Below are 20,670 nucleotides of genomic sequence, written 5' to 3' on the forward strand. Positions count from 1 at the left end.
TTAAGACTCCACTCTGGTCTTAACACTGCTGCTAACTGTGTGACTTTTAATCATCCGCCTCATTGGATTCAACTTTCCTTACCTATAATCAGTTAACTAAAGATGATCTCTAAGCTCTTTCGGAGTTTTATAATCCTGTGAGTCTTTTGTCCTAAGGATAAATCTTCAGCTCAATTGGTCCCTTCCATTTCTTCCAGAGTGGATTTCTTTCCTTCCAAAATCATTTATTGGGTATCTCCATGTTCTTAATGGCAGGGCCTGGATTTTACTCATCTTTCCTTCAGTACCTAGCACAACTAAGCAGCTGATTTCAAGTAGGGTTCAGCTGGTTCCTATGTAAGATTCCACCCTTGGCTGGTTCCACTTTCCTTTCCAAAGCAACAGGGAACAAGAGAGTGTATAATAGAACAAGTTACCGTTAATGCTCACTGAGGGCTTTCACTGTGCCAGTACACTCCATGTTCTATCTCCAGCAATACACACAACAGTCCTATTTCTAGACAATAATTTGTTCCACTCTTGAAATGGGCACAGAGGTTGAGTGACATGTCTTGGGAAGTAGCACCGGCAGTGCAACCTCAGAGCCCGCACCGCACTCCCAGTCAATCCACTGGGCCGAGAAAAACCACAAAAACCAACCCTGTGATTTCTCAAAGAGGCAGAAGAGAGAGAAGTTCAAAGAACAGACGGAGCAGAGAAATTGGCTGCAAAAGGGAAGGCTATCCAGGCGTGACAAAACAAAATATGCATTTCTCAGGGTTGGATCGTAGGGCCGGATTTTAAGCAAGCCGACGGAACAGAACCAGACGAACAAGATCCAGGGCGCGCCAGAGTCCTCCGGGCACCCAGAAACAGCTTGGAAGTGACGTCAACTAACGGACCCGGGCGACCTGCGGGACCACCACAGAGCCAGGTAAAATTCCGGCCGGATGTGACGCACGGGAAGTTGCGCCACGGAGGCGGGTCCTGGCCGTGGAGGGCGTCGCGATGGGCGGGGCGGGCCGTCTGTGGTCCGCTGGGAGCCTTGCATCTCCCGCAGGTAAACTGCGCGCGGTACCTACCTGAGCCAGGGGCGGGGGTGGGACCTGGGGTTGACTGCGGGTTTGTTCGGGATCCTAAGCTCGGGCGGAGAGAGGTAGCTCTCGCATTAATTAGGTGGTGGGTGGAAGAAAGGGGACATTGTGAGGAGACAGGGATATGGGGAACTCCTGGAGACGGAGTCGTGGGGGCCGAGGTCGTTGAGGTAGTGTAGACAGCTTGAGTCTTCTGGGAATCGTCCTGGCTGCGTGGCGCTATTGGTGCGCCTGGTGGAGCGGACCTAACGTCTGCTTCCTACCTCCCCCGACTCGTCTGCCAATAGGTGGACAGGAGCCTCGTCTTTTCGTCAGTTAGGACGGTGCCTTGGCGCGGCTAGGCGTTCTTTAGACGCTGCCGAATGAATGAATGAGTGAATGAATGAACCGAACCTTCCCCAGATCTGTCCCCCTGTGCATGTGGAAGTGACTCCAGTTTGGTTTATGAGGCTCTCGGGGGAAGGAGAGATTCAGGACGTAGATTTTATTTTTTGTTTCATTGTGGTATTGGAATTTAGAAATGGGTCTTAATACTTTAATCTGGGTGAACGGGATACAGCGACTAATTTAGCTTCTCTCAAGTTCCTTTAATTTTCCGGGAAGGACTTCCAGGAGAATGATGTTAGGGAGGTCATGAAATGCTAACCGGCACTTGCAACGCGGAGCTGCTAGTTGGTTCAGCAACATAAGCTTGCCTTTCTTTTTCTTCAGCTTTTCTTTCTATGTTGGAGTAATACTTAGTTTGAGATTAAAATCAGGAGTATTTCATGACGAAAATAGTAATTTCTAAAAATTATTCAGGGGTTTCACCTGGTATTTACACAGAAATACCACAGTTGTGGGAACCCCCCCCCCAAAAAAAACCAATTCATTCATGAAGATTAAATTGTTTCCTTTGTTAAGAGTATTTGTTTAGGCGTCTAAAATGTAGTGAAGAATGAGCATGTACCAAAAAACAAGTATTGTGCCTAGATTGTTTTTGGTTATCAAATGGAAAAATACAGATGGCCCATGCAGCTATGTAATGAGATCTAAGCATGAATCATTACCTAGATGCAGCCCCAGTGATGTGATTGTGTGTATGGGCCATCTAATGAGATGGAATCTCTTGAGACATTGCAGAGTCCTGTCATTGGATTGGATGTTGTAATGGAGGAAACCCTGAATTTGTGCCATATTGTTGTGTGTTGCATGTGTGTTTTATGAAAAAGAAACTAGTAAGCATTTTTAGATTTAAATACTAAGATGTTCTTCAGATAGGTTAAAAAAAACCATAAACGAGACAAGTATATATACTTTTGTGATATTTAAATTTTAAAAGCTTGTCTATGCTTAAATCTTGTTATTCCAGTTTCTGGAAAGTGTTGGTATCCAAATTCTCCCCATCTTTGTATGCTCTTAGTGTGGTGTATATTTAGAATACATAAAAATATGGTACAAAGTAATGTTTTGAAATCCTCCAGATGCGGTTAATAGTAATGTCTTAAAAATACAGTCTGATTTTGCCACCTCAATCTGCTATTCAATGTCATGTCCACTAAATTCTGCCCATCTAATGAGTCTTTATAACTTATTCATAATGAATTGGGATCCAAGTGATTGACACAGGGATGTGCATTGACATTCTTGAGGTTTTCAGTTTTTCAGAACACTGATAACTATGGATTCTAACATGGACTTCATTTAAAGAAACCCACGGACCATTAATGGACAAAAACATGAATCAATTTGTATGGTGGCATTCAAATCCTAGCAATTTGAGAGAGGTAAGTTGTTGACTGTTTTTTTATGTTAGGTGAGATATCAAAACAGACCTGGATGGGCCTAGGATATTGTAGAATTGTAACTGAATGCTTTTAGCCTTATCTCTTAATGCTTTAATGAGGACTTTCAAAGAGTGTTTTGTATCTGTGAGGTGATTGTTACTATATGCTTGTCAAATTGATCAAAAATGAAAAAGACTGAGAAGCTGTGTTGCTCCTGGAAGGTGAGGCTCTGATCTTTTGAGGAGAGCTCCTTTCAACACTTTCAAGCCTGGTAGGGATAAACTAATCTATGGATATCCTATAGAAATGAGGCCTCAGATAGTCATTCAAATAATTTCACACCCAAGTATGCCTATGTAGTAGTATATGTCTCAAATATACTGGTCAGTTTTATTTTATATTTAGGTTTAACTGAGAAAAGAAGTCAAAAATATGCTTTCTTTATGTTGTCTTAATTATGCTATTTTCCTATTTTTTCTTTTTCTTTTTTTAGTTTCTTAAGTGATTCATTCTCCAGGCCCTTTATCTTTTTGTCCCAGGGGCTAAAGTTTCTCTCTCTCTCTCACTCTACCTCTCTCTCTCTCTCACTCTGTGTGTGTGTTTGTGTGTGTGTGTGTATCCCTTTCATAAATCATCATTTTGTTAATTTTCAAAACCTAACTTCTAACTTTGTGTGTTTATCACTTTTTAATCAATAAACGTTAAACGTGTGATTTTTCCTGATCTCTTTTATAAGATACTCTGACTTGTTTAGGTTTTCTTTCATTCTAACAGAAGGCATTATTTCTAAGATTCGCCTTTCAGATCTGTTACACTTGCATGTAAAAATTTGTGTGCAAAGATATTTGCTACCATACTGCTTGAAATTTAAAAAACAAAAGCAAAACTAAATAACCTGAACATGATTCAGAGGACTGGTTAAATAAGTGCCTTCATACAATGTAATACTTTGTGGCTCTTAGAAAGGAGTAGATCTAGAGATCTAAAGATGCAGAATTATAGAAAAAACTCTCATATATATTGTTAGCTGACAACAACAAACCTATATAAGGAACTATGGGCAGAGTTCCCTGGGGAATGAGACAAGAGGTCTACAGTAGGAAGAAGACTTGTATTTTTTATGTATTCTCTTTCTGGTGGATTGAATTTTTTTTTTACTCTCAGCATGTTTTTATCCTCATAATATTAAGAAACCAATAGCATGGCTTGGAGATAATTTAATTATGGGAGTGCGCTACTAATTCCTTATGACTTTCTGTCCTTATTATTATTTGCATTATTTAAAAGGAGTTGGGTTACACAAGCAAGGGTTTTTGTTTTTGTTTTTGTTTTTTCAGAGCTGCAAGGAGGGTTTGGTGATACTATAGTAGGTTTTAAACCTTAACATCAGATTGTTCCCATTAATAAGAACCAATGAATAGTAAGTGCTTAGTGTTTCCAGATTCAGTTCTCAATATATCTGATCTGACCAGAGAATATGATGCTTGTGACCTTGATTTGCAAGACAAGTTTATGTTGCTTTGGCATGGTACTTCTGAGCCGGTCAGTATTGCTGAACGGGATGGACTTTATTTTATTTGAAATGCTATTTAGGGACCTTACACTCTTCAAACAAGTCTTAGAATTATTATTTCACGTATTAATGTTTAGAACTGGCTTACGGCATTTCAAAGAATGGTTTGTTCTGTTAGTAAATCAGAAAAATCATTCAGAGAGATATATGTGGATAATATCGTTCTGTATTATTTTGAATTGGCTAATTATCTGCCTTGGACTCAGCAAAAATTTCTAGTGACTTTTACTTCTCTAGTCATCTTTGTCTTCCTGCACTTTTATTGAGGGACATTTATAATGATAGTAATAGGTGAGCAAAATAAATTATCCAAGAAATAGAAAGATATAATAATCCTCATTTTATTGATAGAGGAATTATGTTTGAAACTTGTTTGAGAATGGATATGTACGATTCATACCTATATAATACCACTGGTTGTATATCCTGTTAAAATTAGAATGATGGCTGCTAATCTAGGACTAAGTCACGATTGATAGAATATAAGAGAAGAGCTGTAGACATTTTATACCTCTGGCAGAGTATTTTGCACGTAGTCATCTGTGTTAAATAATGCTTTGTTTTTTAAGGTTTTGGGGTTAATCACTGTGATCACAAAGGGGAAATCATTGGGCCAGATGCCTGGAGTGGGACTGTTTATTCTTGTTATGAGAATGGGCAGCAGTGAATTGAATTCAAGGTAGCATATTTCCTGAATCATGATGACAGGATATGATCAGGGTAACATACGGTTAGACAGGAGATGAACATGAATATAAAAGTTACAGGTTTAGAAGACAGAATTGAGGCACATGCCTGGATGTATGTATGTGGCCGCACATGAATATATATCTGTACATATTACATATAACATAAGCTATATATACAGATAAGGTATCTAGTTAGTACACTGAGAAAAAGAGATCAGCCTTGGGCCTGAGACCTGTCATGAGCCAATTAATAATTTTGAGGGTAACCTAAAGAATTCATTCATAGGTCCAGGTGACAGGAAGGCAGAAAAAAGCCTGACAATGAGAAAATTGAAACTTGGCAATTTAGGCCAGCGCTGCGGCTCACTTGGCTAATGCGGTGCCAGCACCCAGGTTCTAGTCCCGGTTGGGGCGCCAGATTCTGTCCCGGTTGCTCCTCTTCCAGTCCAGCTCTCTGCTGTGGCCCGGGAGGGCAGTGGAGGATGACCCAAGTCCTTGGGCCCTGCACCTGCATGGGAGACCAGGAGGAAGTATCTGATCCTGGCTTCGGATTGGCGCAGCGTGCCGGCCATGGCAGCCATTTGCAGGGTGAACCAACAGAAGGAAGACCTTTCTCTCTGTCTCTCTCTCACTGTCTAACTCTGCATGTCAAAACAAAACAAAACAAAAAAAACTTGGCAATTTAAACAATTATGGTTAAGGGTATCTTTTAAGATCCTGTTTGTGGTATTGTTTTGAGGAGGAAAAAAGATGTGAACTCAAAATGTTATTACTGTTCTGTTTGAGTAGAGCTAGGTCCCTAAGCCTTTTCTAGCATTCGGGTTGTTTATGGCCGAGATTAACCAAGTTGGAACAGATTGCATTAACCTGCAAGCCATTAGTGTACAAAACCTGATTTCATTACTTGATATACCTTAAAGAACAAGAGAACTATTTTCAATAAATTTTGTGATTATATAGAAGGTCAATTGTGATGATGATCTAGATTGAGGAGAGTGGGACTATTTTGTTGAGAAAATAGAGAATTTGAAAGTGATGAGGATACTTTGAAGGAAATACGCTTGTTCTCTGTTATTTGAGGTCAAAAGTAATTCTAAACAAAAGGTATTGTTGAGTGAACTCTAGATCATGAGTGTTGCTTAAGTAGTATTTGAACAATGAGAAATCCTTTCTCCAACAGTAAAGTGATACAGATGGGTTTACATACTACTATTTGTATATCTAAGTTACCCACAGTTACCTACCCACCAACCTCAACTTACCCATAACAAGGATATAAGTTTAAAAATTACCTGAGCACCTAAATTATGAGACATAAATTCCATTTGCATTTCTTGGGTCCTTTCTCAGTTTATTTACTTTATTTTAGACATAGTTCTTTAAAAAAAAAAGATTTATTCATTTGTCTATTTGAAAGAGTTAGGGACTGGTGCTGTGGCATAGTGGGTAAAGCTGCTGTCTGCTGTGTTGGCATTCCATATGGACACCGGTTCAAGACCTGGCTGCTCTACTTCCAATCCAGTTCTCTGCTATGGCCTGGGAAAGCAGTGAAAGATGGCCCAAGTGCTTGGACCCCAGCATCTACGTGGAAGACCCAGAAGAAACTGCTGGCCTCCTGGCTTCAGATCGGCCCAGCTCTGTCCATTGTGGCCATCTGGGGAATGAACCAATGGATGGAAGATCGATCTCTCTCTCTCTGTCTGCCTCTGCCTTTCAAATAAATAAATAAATCTTTAAAAGAAAGGAGAGAGAGAGAGAGAGAGGGAGGGAGGGAGGGAGAAAGAAAAGAGAGAGAGAGAGAGAGAGAGAGAGAGAGAGAGAAAGAAAGAAAGAAAGAAAGAAAGAAAGAAAGAAGGAAAAATGTAGAGTTGCACACAGAGAGAGAGGGAGAAGGAGAAAGAGAGAGCAAGCTTCCATCCATTGCTTCACTTCTCAAATGGCCGCAATGGCCGGGACTAGGATAAGCCCAAGCAATGAGCCTGGAACACCATCTGGGTCTCCCACTTGGGTGGCAGGAGCCCATGAACTTGGGCCATTGTCCTCTGCTTTTCCAGGCACATTAGCAGAGAGCTGGGTTACAACAGGAGCAGCTGGGTCTCCAACAAGTGGTCATATGGATATCAGCATTGCAGGCAGTGGCTCAGTCTGCTGTACCATGACACAGGCCCCTGAAACATAGTTCTAATAGCTGAAATAACTGGTGTCTAACTCCACAAGATATTAGAATCAACAGATTCCTATTAGAGGCAGTCACATCCACAAGGAAGGAAAAGAAAAAACATAAAGCAAACAAATTAATTTAAAATTGTGGGGCCGGCGCCATGGCTCACTTGGTTAATCCTCTGCCTGCGGCACCGGCATCCCTTATGGGCACCGATTCTAGTACGGCTGCTCCTCTTCCAGTCCAGCTCTCTGCTGTGGCCTGGGAAGGCAGTGGAGGATGCTTGGGCCCCTGCACCCGCATGGGAGACCAGGAGGAAGCACCTGGCTCCTGGCTTCGGATTGGCGCAGTTCCGGCCGTAGCAGCCATTTGGGGGGTGAACCAATGGAAGGACGACCTCTCTGTCTATAACTCTACCTGTCAAAAAAGAATAATAAAATAAAAATAAATAAAAAAATAAAATTGTAGCAACACAGTCCCTTTTGATTAGATGAGAATAGTTCTGTGTTTATGGGTGTTCAAAGTAATAATCCTGACTGAACAGGAATCATTTACATTTAGTATTTTCTGTTGAAGATAAGGAAGAATACCTGAAATTTTCAAAGACCTTTCCAGTGTGTTTAATAACAGAAGATGGATATTTTGGCATTTGGAGAGGCTGCATTGTATGGTGGAAAGAACACAGACTTGAGAGCATTATAGACAGATTTTAGTTTGAGCGCCAGATTATATTACTAACTATTCCGTTAAGTTTGATTATTCATTCCTAGTCTCAATGTCTTCACCTGTAAAAGATGAATTTATTGAAGGTTAGAGATATATGCAAAGATTGACCTATATTAGATGCTAGTAAATAATAACTATTGTTGGCATTTCATTATTACTATAAAGTTTACTCTACCTTAATTTTTTTCTCTTTGTGTAGAGCAAGAACAATCTTACATAATAATTTTAGTCTAAGCTTAGTGTATATTAGTGCTCATGATAGTAATGGTGTGCTTAAAATACTTTTAAAAAATTACACCAGTAATCCATGTCTACTTTACAAAAATTAGTATATATAAAATATACGTAAGCCCAAAAAAGGAGTGAAGTTACCTATATAACTGTTAACATTTAAAAAATTTGGGGTGCTTTATTTTTTTTTTAATTTTTTGACAGGCAGAGTGGACAGTGAGACAGAGAGACAGAGAGAAAGGTCTTCCTTTTGCCGTTGGTTCACCCTCCAATGGCTGCCGCGGCTGGCGCACTGTGGCCGGCGCATCGCACTGATCCAAAGGCAGGAGCCAGGTGCTTCTCCTGGTCTCCCATGGGGTGCAGGGCCCAAGCACTTGGGCCATCCTCCACTGCACTCCTGGGTCACAGCAGAGAGCTGGCCTGGAAGAGGGGCAACCGGGACAGAGTCCAGGGGTGCTTTATTTTTACACTGCTTTGATATTCCTCACTTCTGAACACTGACCACTGATACTGATTCTGTGTTGCCAATCTTGAGGAATTTAAATTAGCCACCATCCTTTCTAATCAGAATATTCAATGAAAGATTGTAGCATGACACAGTACTGATTAAAATAAAGCCTTAATCCTGGTACTTGTTGTTTTGAAACTAATTTTGTAGAGTAATGGGGGTAGCCTTGTGTTCTGGAGCCAGAATGCCTGAATTTGAGTCCTGGCTGCACTATTTACTAGCAAGGTAAATACTCAAGTTTCTAATTTCTCTGTGCCTCAGTTTCTTCTTTGGTAAATTGGGGATAATAGTAGTATGTAGCTGTGAGGATTAAATGAATTCATCTCTGCACCCAAGTGCTTAGGGCCCTGTACCTGTGTAGGAGACCTCTTGGCTCCTGGCTTCAGTGTGGTCCAGCTCTAGCAGTTGCAGCCATTTGGGGAATGAACCAGTGGATGGAAGATCTCTCTTTCTGTGCCTCTACCTCTCTGTAACTCTGGCTGTCAAATAAATAAATAAATCTTTTTAAAAAATTTCTTCTCTATAAAGTGCTTAAAGCAGAGCCTGGCACAGACTCAGCAAATATTAGCTGCTATTATTGTTATTATCATTAATTTTTAGAAGCTTGATGTTTTCTTGGGGAAAACAAAGATTTATAAGCATACAACAATTAGAATGAGCACAAAATTGAGTCAATGAGATTAAAAATCATCTCCAAAAAAGAAAAGGTTGGGGCTGGCACAATGACGGAGCAGGTAAAGCCAACGCCTGCAGTGCCGGCATCCCATGTGGGAGCTGGTTCCAGCCGGCTGCTCCACTTCCGATCTAACTCTCTGCTATGTCCTGGGAAAGCGGTAGAGGTTGGCCTGAGCCCTTGGGCCCCTGCACCCAGGTGGGAGACCTGGAAGGGAAGCTTCTGGCTCCTGGCTTCGGATTGGCGCAGCTCCGGCCATTGCAGCCATCTGGGGAGTGAACCAGTGAATGGAAGACCTCTCTCTCTCTCTGCCTCTGCCTCTGCCTCTGCCTCTTTGTAATTCTGCCTTTCAAATAAATAATAAAAAAGCCAGCACTGTGGCTCATTTGGTTAATCCTCCGCCTGCAGTGCCGGCATCCCATATGGGCACCGGTTCTAATCATGGCTGCTCCTCTTCCAGTCCAGCTCTCTGCTGTGGCCCAGGAGGGCAGTGGAGGATGGCCCAAGTGCTTGGGCCCTGCACCTGCATGGGAAACCAGGAAGAAGCACCAGGCTCCTGGCTTTGGATCGGCGCAGTGTGCTGGCCATGGTGGCCATTTTGGGGGTGAACCAACGAAAGGAAGACCTTTCTCTCTGTCTCTCTCACTGTCTGTAACTCTACTTGTCAAATAAATTTTTTTAAAAAATAATAAATAAATAATAAAAAAAAAATAAAAAAGGAGTGGCTATGGCACAGATGCTAGTATCCCCTGAAGGACATGGGCCACTAGTAATTAATTACTGAACTGTAAGATCAAATGGCTGAACCTTCCATTCTTTTTTTTTAACTTTTATTTAATAAATATACATTTCCAAAGTACAACTTTTGGATTATAGCAGCTTTTTCTTCCCATAACCACCCTCCCACCGCAACCCTCCCATCTCCTGATCCCTCTCCCATCCCTTTCACATCAAGATTCATTTTCAATTATCTTTATATACAGAAGATCAATTTAGTATATACTAAGTAAAGATTTCAGCAGTTTGCACCCACACAGAAATACAAAGTGTAAAGTATTGTTTGAGTACTAGTTATACCATTAATTCACATAGTACAACACATTAAGGACAGAGATCCTACATGGGGAGTAAGTGTACAGTGACTCCTGTTGTTGACTTAACAATTGACACTCTGGTTTATGGCGTCAGTAATCACCCGAGGCTCTTGTCATGCATTGCCAAGGCTATGGAAGCCTCTTGAGTTCGCCAACTCTGATCTTATTTAGACAAGGTCTGAACCTTCCTTTCAACACATGTTTACAGTATTTTTGCTGTATGTTTTTCATGTGAACCTGAAAAGTGGTCTGAATTTTTTCATTTGAAGGCCTTTTTACTTTTTTTCCTCATTTAAATATTTTCAAACTATGCTATTTCTACTTCTCTACTCCACAAAATCAACTTAATTTTATGCCATCTTTTCCAGTTAACATTTTGGTCAGGCTTTCAGAAATCAACAGCTCTGCTACATGGATATTGATGAAATATATTCAACAAATTATCATTAAATAATAATAGAACCCCAAAGTGGTTCTATAAAAACTTTAAATTCTGTTGCAATTGGTAGTTAAGAATGTTAATCACATAAGCTGGTGAACATATTCTGAAGGTTTTTTCCTATCTCTTTCTGATTTTCTTTTTGTTCTTTGAGTACCATATCTGATGATCAGATTAATTATTGAATAAAGAGTTATAGCTTTTTAATTTCCCTTTTAAAAATTGTTAGACTTGCTAGTAGAATTTTTGTGTGTTTGTTTTGTTTTCAAGCATGGAGTACCAAGTTTTTGAAGACCATGGCCTATCATCATTGCGCATTCAAGATTTGAGTTTGAATAACCTCATCAAGACTTAGATCCTCTTCAAAAGCTTCAAGTCTCATCTGCATTAAACCTCTCCATAGAACCCTCTCAAAAAAGTCAAAGCTTCAAGGGACTGAAAACCATTAATAACTTCCATTTTATATCCCTTCCTCTAACTTCTCTTCAGTTTTCTTGACCTTGAAGTTCTTTCCTATTACTGATGTTCCATTAGACCAGAGTCGAAAGAACTTTGATTTCTAAAAATATTTTCTGTGGCCATAAATGTCCATGGTTGGAGAAGCATAAGCTTGGCATAAGTTTCAAATTAATTCTTTTGTTGTATCCTCTATAATGTTGAATCGATAATTTAAAAAAAGAATGAAGTGATAAAAATACGTAAGGTTAGAAACTGTATTGTGCCGGTGCCATGGCTCACTAGGCTAATCCTCCGCCTTGTGGCGCCGGCACACCGGGTTCTAGTCCCGGTCGGGGCACCGGATTCTGTCCCGGTTGCCCCTCTTCCAGGCCAGCTCTCTGCTGTAGCCAGGGAGTGCAGTGGAGGATGGCCCAAGTGCTTGGGCCCTGCACCCCATGGGAGACCAGGAGAAGCACCTGGCTCCTGCCTTCGGATAGGTGCGGTGCACTGGCCACGGTGCGCTGGCCACGGCGCACTGGCCGCGGCGGCCATTGGAGGGTGAACGAACTGCAAAGGAAGACCTTTCTCTCTCTCTCTCTCTCTCTCTCTCTCACTGTCCACTCTGCCTGTCAAAAAAAAAAAAAAAAGAAAAAGGAAAAAGAAAAAGAAACTATTGCTTAGAGACCATGGCTCTCAGCCTCAAGGTTGGTGAGTCTTGCTTTACTCTGCCTCCTGCAACATATACAGTAACTGGGGAAGTTACTGAACCTCTCTGAACCTCAGCTTCATTATCTGTAGAGAGAATCTGACAATATTCTCCCTGCCTACCTCACAGGTAGGGATCAAATGGGGATCAAATTTTATATAAAATGTGTAACAGACATAGGGCCCTATTACACACTTGCAAGCCATTCCCTCAGCTCTTGGACCTGGAAGGGTAGGTGACAAACCAGTCCAGGCTGATACACGGTAGCAAGGCTATGTGAGATTTTCCTCTCTCTCACTAAGGAATGCTGTGGTGGGCTAATTCTAAGAAGGAGGGAGACTGTAATTAGTGCTGACAATTTTCTGCAGCACTTATGGCTTATGACATATTCATGATTTGCAAAATTTGTTTACTTAATTTTAAAATGCAAGAACAAGAGCGGAACATTTTGCAGTGTGTCCCACTTGGTAAAAGTAAATATTGTTTTAGTTATACATGTGAATATGTGTGTGTACTTGGTCATTAAATAAAATGCATTTTTTTCCTATGAATTACAGTTGCACTTCTCGAAGTATCATTTTAAAACAAATGCCTTTCCATGTGTTTGGATTCTTACAAGACTGCATTTCTTTTCACTTGAAACTGCTATTTTTGACAAAGGAAAATTTTTTTAAATATTTATTTTATTTATTTAAAAAACAGAGTTACAGAGTGACAGAGACAGAGAGAGAGAGAGGTCTTCCGTCAGCTGGTTCACTCCCCAGATGGCTACAACGGCCAGAGCTACACTGATCCAAAGCCAAGAGCCTCATCTGGGTCTCCCATGTGGGTGCAGGGGCCCAAGGACTTGAGCCATCTTCCACTGCTTTCCCAGGACACAGCAGAGAGCTGGATCAGAAGAAGAGCAGCCGGGACTAGAATCGACACCTATATGGGATGCTGGCGCTTCAGGCCAGGGCTTTAACCCTCTGTGCCACAGTGTTGGCCCCGACAAAGGAAATTAACAGCTAGTATTTCACCTTTGGTTTAAATGAAATACTTTTTATTTCATACCACAGAGAGAGCCTATAGGCCTATGGACATTTAATACTCTAATACTATCTACTCTGACACCAAAACTAATAACAGTATTCAAGTGGTTGGTTCAACCTCTGCAAATACAAAGATTATGTTAAAATCTTTGCTTCTTGATATTTTGTACTTTTAGCTTTCTGTCCTAATAGCAAAGAGAAAACTCCTACTTACTTAGCACTGTTTGAAGACTAAGCAGAGAGAATCTATTGAATATAATTAGGATTACTGGGAATTTGATGGTCTCGACAAAAGAAAATGTCATTTTCCTTTCTCTCTGAGTAAACTTATCTTTAGTGATCTAAAACAAACAAGTCACTTACATTAACTTGTTCTGCTATTTTCCCTAAAAACAAACACTCAGTTTTTCAGTGATGGCATTGGTTAGGGATAGGTGACTTTTCTAGTATCCATGAACCATAGGGAATGACTTCATCCTCCAAGGGTATGCCTTCCACTGCGCTGATGCAGTAGTAATTCTTTAGTGCTTTAACATACTGAAATGCTGTATTTGGTGTTCTGGGACTATTTAAATTTTGATAGAAGTTTGTGCAAGGTATTCACTATCTCTGCTTACAAGTTATATAAATGTACACAGTCTTAACAATATAAATGTTTCAAAAAGTTTAAAATTTAAACTCCAGCTGCTTCATTGTTCTTGAATAATTGTGGCCAATCTTCTGGTATTGATGGAGACTGTGCCAGTTGCAGACTGTGCAAATTGAGACACTGTGTGACAGTTGGCAGCTGTGGCCTAATGGCTTATTACCATGCAGGACCGACTTTTTGGTGCCCTCCCCCCAATCACACTGACGTTACTACCTCTCCATGCAGAAAGTAGGATCTACTTTTGAAGATATTTAAGCAAAATGATCAGGCAACTTCAGCCATTCTTGACCTTCTTCCTCAGCTCTCATGAGTCTGACCCATCTGATCTAATTTTTTCTCCTTCCTAAATATTTTTCAAACTTCATCTCTTTTTGTTCTCATGTGCACCCACCACTTGCATTTATTATCATTTTTGCATGCACTTCTGCAGGATCTTTTGACTGGTCTATTTTCACTCTCCCTTCTAATGTCATTGCTTTTAGAATGATCTTTAAAAAGTACAACTCCAATCTTTTTTGTTGCCATGGTCTAAACTGTTGATATCTGATTTTCCATAGAATTCAACACCAATCTTCAGTAATTCTTGTTTGCCTACCAAGCACCAGCCACAATGGTCTTCCAGTTCCCTGAAGGTACCTTTTTTTCTCTCAGTCTGTCTCTTCAGGGCTCTTGCAGATACTTTCTGCTTTGGGACACTGTCCTGCCTCTTATCCCTCTCAGTCTTTGCTGCTTACAGGAACTGCATTCTCACTTTAGATGTTATTTCTTCAAAGGAGCCTTCTTTCATACCTCAGACTTTGTTACACCTCCCTACCCTATCACCCTCACAAATCACCCAGTTCTTCTGAAACCCAACATAGTTGTAATTACTTGCTTAATCATATTTAATAGTCTTGTCTGCAAGACTAAACCTTCATGAGGACAAAGGCTAGTCTGTGTTTTATTTACCACTTTATAACCAGTGCTTAAGGAAAATGTCCAATGAGTAGTATAGATTTACTCAATAGTTGTCAATGGATTCTTCCCACAGCCTCCAGTCTTAATGTAGATATTTCAGTACTGAAAATTCTTCTGGGTTGTTCCTCTTCCTCTGTCCAGAAACCCTCCAGTCTCACCATCTACTCCAGGTGTACTCCCAAGTCCTGATAGTGCTCTGATCTGCCTCTGCCCTCCTCTTACCTCTTTATCATCCACTGAAAGACTGCCTTGGCCATGTAGGCTCCTCGCTGCTCTTCTGAAATGCCAAGCTTTCTGCCTCAGCACCTTTGCACTTGATGTTCTCTGTGTCTGGAGTGTTTGTGTTTCACATATTTATGTGGCTTACTCTCTCATCTTCTTCAGGATATGTCACCTTGTCAGTGAGGCCCTCTCATTTAAAACTAACCTCAGAGTGAGTGTTGTGTCCTAAACCAGCAAAGCTGCTGCTTGAGATCCCACATCTGATATTGGAATGCCTGGGATTAAGTCCCATTTCCACTTCTGATCCAGTTTCCTGCTAATGTGCCTGGGAGGCAACAGATGATGGCCCAAGTACTTGGGTCCCTGCCATCCACATGGGAGATCCAGATGAAATTCTGAGTTCCTGGCTTCAGCATGGCCCAGCCCCAGCTGTTGCAGGCATGTGTGGAATAAGCTAGTGGATAGAATTTTCATATTCATTCATTCTCTCTCTCTCTTTCTCTCTCTCTCTTTCTCCTTCCTTCTTTCCCTGTCACTCTGTTAACTCTGCTTTTCAAATAAATAAAAAAAGTTGTCACCACACTACATGACTTCCCCATTTCCCTTCTCCACTTTACTTGTCAGTAGTACTTGTCTGTGACTGATGTGCTCTTCAGCAGTGTTTCCACAGTACCAAGAACAGGTGCCACATGGTAGACTATTAGAACATATTTACTGGCCGGCGCCGCGGCTCACTAGGCTAATCCTCCGCCTTGCGGCGCCAGCACACCGGGTTCTAGTCCCGGTCGGGGCGCCGGATTCTGTCCCAGTTGTCCCTCTTCCAGGCCAGCTCTCTGCTGTGGCCCGGGAATGCAGTGGAGGATGGCCCAAGTCCTTGGGCCCTGCACCCCACGGGAGACCAGGAGAAGCACCTGGCTCCTGCCATCGGATCAGCACGGTGCACCGGCCACAGTATGCTAGCCGCGGCGGCCATTGGAGGGTGAACGAACGGCAAAGGAAGACCTTTCTGTTTCTCTCTCTCGCTCACTGTCCACTCTGCCTGTCAAAAAAAAAAAAAAAAAAAAAAACATATTTACTACATGAATGAATTAACCTGTACTCACAAAGATGCATATTTGGGACAGTGCAACCTGTAACCCAAATTATGTGGGCTTTATATTTCAAAATGAGGGTTTTCCCCCCAAAGATTTAGTTATTTATTTGAAAGACAGCATGATAGTGGGGGAGGGAAAGAGAAGGAGAATCTTTCACCAATTTAGTATGTGTATGCTTTCCTAATTCCATTTTCTCTTTTTTAGTCATTTAAAATTGAGCCTGAGAATTGTGTGGCAATACCTGCAGGCCAGAAATAAAGCAGGGGGTGTGAGGTAGATTGCAGACTTTCATTAAGCTCTGCAGTACTTTTTTCCATCCTCTGGTTCACTCCCTCAAATGGCTACCACAACTGGTGGCTAAGCTGCCAGGCCAAAGCCAGGAGCCCAGAGTTCCATCCCAGTCTCCCATGTGGATGACAGTGTCTCCTACCTTGGCCATCTTCTATTTTCCCAGGTGCATTAACAGGGAGCTGGATTAGAATCAGAGCAGCCAGGACTCAAACCAGTGCCCTGAATGAGATGAACTTAACTGTACCACAATGCCAGCACCCTCAAAATGTTTTTTTTTTAAGTTGAGTTAATTTATTCATATCCTGCCTTGTCCTAAAAATTTTTGAAATGGTTTATAAAAATGCTTATGATACAGTGGAAGGAAGACATAAAAAGTACAAAGGATATAATAATAAAGTGGGTTAAGTTACCATACAGAAAGTCCTGCATAGTGGTTGAAAGGAGGTTAAATATTTAATTCATTTAAAACTTTTAAACTCTTAATTAAAACTACTGGCTTGCTCAGAAGTGATGAGTGGACTAGAATCATGAACTCTGTCCTGCAGCACAGATTGCAGATATTTGAGTCTTAGGAACCTAGGAAACCTATTTAACTACAAGAAATTGTGAAATGACTCTTCTAGAAAAAGACTTGTTTTCCGTATTAATGAACTCCCTGTTGGTGTAAAATGTATGTAGTCTGCCTATTAGAGAGGCTCTGCTACATCTACGAAATGGAAGTCACAGCTGCCAGCTTCTGCTCATTTGTCTAGGACATTTTCAAGGTTGATTTGAACTTAGTAACTGGATATTTTTGAAAGTGAGCTATCAAAGATACCAGCACATCAAATTACCCTCATTTCTCCTGCTCTAATCATGAGGTAGCATGAGAGTCCAGTAGTTATGCCTGCCTTCCGTCGCAGGCAGGTTATTGGCAAGTTAAAAATGTGTTCTTTTGTAGTCCACCACTGAATTGGAGAGGAGGATGGAGCATTAAAAAGATGTGCTACACTTGAAGGACTCTTTCATCAATTTAGTATCCAAGACCAGAGCTACCTGTGTGTGCCGATTATACAGGACATGTGTGTATACTCTCATAATTCCATTTTCTCTTTGTTAGTTATTTAAAATTGAGCCTGAAAATTGTGGCAATGCCTGCAGGCCAGAAATAAAGCCAGAGATGTGAGGTGGACTGCAGGCTTTCATTAAACTCTGCAGTACTTTCACTCAACAAAGTTTTACTAATATAAAAACAGATTTAATAGGTACAATTCTTTTTTTTTTACATTTTTTATTTTTAACCCAGAAACCTCTTATTAAAGGTATACAAACATCATGCATTTTATAAATACAAATTTAGGAACATAGAGGTTCTTCTACCCTGCTGCCCTCCCACCTGCACTCATACTCTTCTTCCTCTTCCATCTCCTATTCCCACTCTTACTTTTTATTAAGATCTATTTTCAATTAACTTTATACACGTAAGATTAACAATATACTAAGTAAATTGTTCAACAAATAGAGTGAAAAACAATTGTTTCTCAACAGTCCAGACAAGGGCTGTTCAAAATCATCTGTCTCAAAGTGTCAATTTCACTTCTGTAGATTACCTTTTAGATACTCTATCAATTACCACGGATCAGGGAGAACATATGATTTTTCTAAGAAGATAACCATACCCTCTACCTCAATCTTCTCCCTACTTCCCTCCCTCAACCCCCCTCTTTCATTCTTTAATTTTTGTAAAAAAATAGACCACAGTTCCACATGAGTATGAATAAGCCAAAAATGATAGTCACATCTAAAGATGTCTGTTTCATTCCTATATGCTTTTTTGTGTTCTATATTAACTACTACATATCAGAGAGAACATATGATATTTGTCTTTTTGGGACTGGCTTATTTCAGTAAGCATAATGGTGTCCAGTTTTTTGTTTTTTTTTTTTCTTGGAAAAAGGATTTCATTCCTTTTTATGGCTGAGTAATATTCCATACATATACTACATTTTCTTTATCCAGTCATCAGTTGATGGATATCTGGGTTGATTCCATATCTTAGCTATTTTGAATTGAGCTGCATTAAACATGGAGGTACAAATAACTCTTTCATTTTGTTTGGGTAAACTTCCAGGAGTAGGATGGCTGGGTCATATGGCAGATTTATTTTCATGTTTCTGAGGAAGCTCCATACTGTCTTCTATAATGGTTATACTTGATTACCTTCTCAACAGCAGTGTATCAGGGAACCAACAAAGCTGATATTTTGAGGCAAACAATGAGTATATTTAGCTAAGTGGTGTTCCACTGGCAAAATGTGGTAGCTCTTAATTTGACCTTTTCTTCTTTTTTACCTTTTTTTTGTCTTACTTATGTATCATTAATACTCTTTTTTTTTTTTTTAGTTTGTCTCATTTGAAAAGCAGAGCAATACACACACACACACACACACACACACACGAAAGAATGAGACAGAGAGGGAGATCGTCCATCTGCTAGTTCATTCCCCAAATGCCCAGAATAGCCTGGCCTGGGCCAGGCCCAAGCCAGGAGCCCAGAACTCCATCTGTGTCTCCCACGTGAGTGGCAGGGACCCAAGTACTTGAGCCATCATCCGCTTCCTCCCAGCATTTGCATTAGTTAGAAGCTAAATTGGAAGCAGAGGCAAGACTTGAACCCAGGGACACTAATATGGGATTCAGGCTTCCTGATTAACCCACTGTGCTGCAACACCCTCACCCCAAATACTTTTTGAAATAAAACCTTCTGTATCATTTTTCAGGGTCGAAATAAAACTAAACCAACAGTTTACTTTTGGTGTCCTTTTTAAAAAAATATTTTATGTTCCATATATTTAGGAAAGAATTTGGGGAGACACAAAAAGAACATGGAACCATTGGAATGGATCATTCACATAAAGGGAAAACATTTTTAACAAAAATACTATGTATAACATGTTGCTGATTGATCATATTGTGTTATAGTTAATCTGCAAATATACATTATTCCAACTAATTTAAACTGTCATTGAACTTGCAGGATATATTTATTCCTTTGAGGAAATTTATGTTCATTTTTAAAGAAATCAAGCAACTCTTCATTTTGGCATTTAATAAGTAACTGGAGAAAACTTGAGAGCAGACAGTACCATCAGTGTAAAAATAATGCAAAGGTCATCATATCCTCTAGCTAAGTGCATTAGTAGCAGAAAGATCTTTTCAGTAAAAGTGTTGAAGTGGCAGAAAGAAAATATCTCCCATCATGTTTGCTTATACAAATTTTGCCACACAGTGTCCAGGCTTTTAACTCAGTATTGCCCACACGTCTGACACAACTAAGAAATTCTATCAAGCAAAATGGTTCTGTAATGCTGTACTTTTGGAAAATATTGCATTCTTTTTGGGAAATTTATAATGCTTATTAACATTTTCCAAACATGTGTAGCCACAACTCTTTTGCTTATATCTATTAATAAGCCTTGGGAGAGTCTTTCAGGAGACATTCTTCTATATTTTAAAATAAAAACTAGACACATAGAGGGTACCTCAAGAAGTTTGTGGGAAATGTGTATTATGAAGAAGCTTCATGAACTTCAAAATATTTGCACCAAAATAATCTTATATTTTAATTTCATTTTTATGAACTTTCTGAAGTACCCACATGGTGTGTGTATGTGTGTGTGCGCACACGTGCACGTGTATAAATAGAGGAGTCTTCAAGAAGTTTGTGGAAAATGTACATTATTTTTTTTTTTTGACAGGCAGAGTGGACAGTGAGACAGAGAGACAGAGAGAAAGGTCTTCCTTTTTGCCATTGGTTCACCCTCCAATGGCCGCCGCGGCCGGCGCGCTGGGCTGGCGCACCGCACTGATCCGATGGCAGGAGCCAGGTGCTTCTCCTGGTCTCCCGTGGGGTGCAGGGCCCAAGCACTTGGGCCATCCTCCACTGCACTCCCGGGGCATAGCAGAGAGCTGGCCTGGAAGAGGGGCAACCGGGACAGAATCCAGCGCCCCGACCGGGACTAGAACCCAGTGTGCCGGCGCCGCAAGGTGGAGGATTAGCCTATTGAGCTACGGCGCCGACCGCATTATGTTTTAATTTCATTTTTCTATGAGTCTGCAGCAGTATTTTACAAACTTTAAAACAGGATAAATAAGTCAAATTTTTTTCAATATCCATCTGTAATAAATACAGAAGCTAAAATACTAAAATTATTCCTCTCACTTCCTGACTTACCATATAGTATCTCCCTCTTGCGCAAGACCTTATCATAATGCCGTCTGCCATATTGTGATGTAGCCAAAAGGCCCCCACCAGAGCTGAGTAGATGCAGCACCACACTCTAGAGCATCCAAAACTGTGACCTAAATACC

The 20,670-nt window shown here is 40.6% G+C and overlaps 1 protein-coding gene across 2 annotated transcripts in view; it reads left to right on the forward strand.

Annotated features, from left to right (window-relative positions):
- Positions 1 to 972: 972 nt before the first annotated feature.
- The window catches only part of MAP3K13 (mitogen-activated protein kinase kinase kinase 13), a 197,552-nt gene continuing 177,854 nt past the window's right edge, over positions 973 to 20,670 (forward strand). The window contains exons 1-2 of one of the 2 annotated variants that reach the window (XM_089332064.1): positions 973 to 1,135; positions 2,713 to 2,839. The gene's annotated coding sequence lies outside the window, so the exon portion shown is untranslated. The remainder of the gene's footprint in view (positions 1,136 to 2,712; positions 2,840 to 20,670) is intronic. The other variant, XM_008266584.5, reaches the window with a different exon arrangement.

This window comes from Oryctolagus cuniculus, chromosome 4 (assembly GCF_051225735.1).
Source record: "Oryctolagus cuniculus isolate XC-2025 breed Fujian yellow rabbit chromosome 4, ASM5122573v1, whole genome shotgun sequence".
Taxonomy (NCBI): domain Eukaryota; kingdom Metazoa; phylum Chordata; class Mammalia; order Lagomorpha; family Leporidae; genus Oryctolagus; species Oryctolagus cuniculus.